We start from the raw sequence: 862 nt of genomic DNA on the forward strand, positions 1-862 counted from the left end.
TCCTTCCCCCCTCCCCCTCCCTTCCGCTTCCCTCCCTCCCTCGGCTGGCGGGCTGTGATTTCTGAGATCTGGCGGAGATGAAGCATTTCAGGTGTTTATTTCCACATCAGTGGGAACAGACAGAGGCAGAGGTGTTTTGATTATTTGCTACTTGGAGAAGCGTGGATGGCTGAAACCCCCTGAGTGCAGTGTGGTGGGATGTCGTCACCGTCAGTGTGAGGCCCAGCTCTGCCCGTACAAAAGCGCACCTTTCTGCCCGGCCGGTGTGGCTCAGTGGTTGAGCGTCGACCTAGGAACCAGGAGGTCAGGGTTCGATTCCCGGTCAGGGCACAGGCCCGGGTTGTGGGCCCCATCCCCAGTGTGGGGCGTGCAGGAGGCAGCCGGTCCATGATTCTCTCATCGTTGATATTTCTCTCTCTCTCTCCCTCTCCCTTCCTCTCTGGAATAAAAAAAATAAAAATATTTTTTTGAAAAAGAGAGAGATTTTTGTTTGGGGTTTACGCCCTGTGCCCTCTGGGTAAGCACCCGAGCTTCCCCGGGCCTGGGTTTGCCACTTGGTGGCGCCCAGACCCCGTGCTGGCGGCCCTGCCCGGCTCCCCCTCTGCGGTTCCTGCATCTCAAAGGCACAGATGAACGCTGCTGACCTGGGAAAGGGGAGCTGTTTGCAGACTGTAAAACCAGCATCCCTGTTAAAAGTCTAAATAACAGGCTGGGGGTTTCAAAACCGGGCTGCTTTGTTGAGATGCCCTGCACAGAGAGCACTGGGCTGTGACTCTCATTTCTGCCCTGCCCCACTGTGTGACCTGCTCCCAAGTCCTGGCCCCCAAGAGAGCTTGAGACACAAGACAGAGTCAGCAGGGAA

The 862-nt window shown here is 56.5% G+C and overlaps 1 protein-coding gene across 1 annotated transcript in view; it reads left to right on the top strand.

Moving 5' to 3' along the window:
* The window catches only part of PCNX2 (pecanex homolog 2 (Drosophila)), a 119,286-nt gene that overhangs the window by 32,733 nt on the left and 85,691 nt on the right, over positions 1-862 (top strand). The window lies entirely within an intron of this gene.

This window comes from Myotis davidii, unplaced genomic scaffold (assembly GCF_000327345.1).
Source record: "Myotis davidii unplaced genomic scaffold, ASM32734v1 scaffold295, whole genome shotgun sequence".
Taxonomy (NCBI): Eukaryota; Metazoa; Chordata; class Mammalia; order Chiroptera; family Vespertilionidae; genus Myotis; species Myotis davidii.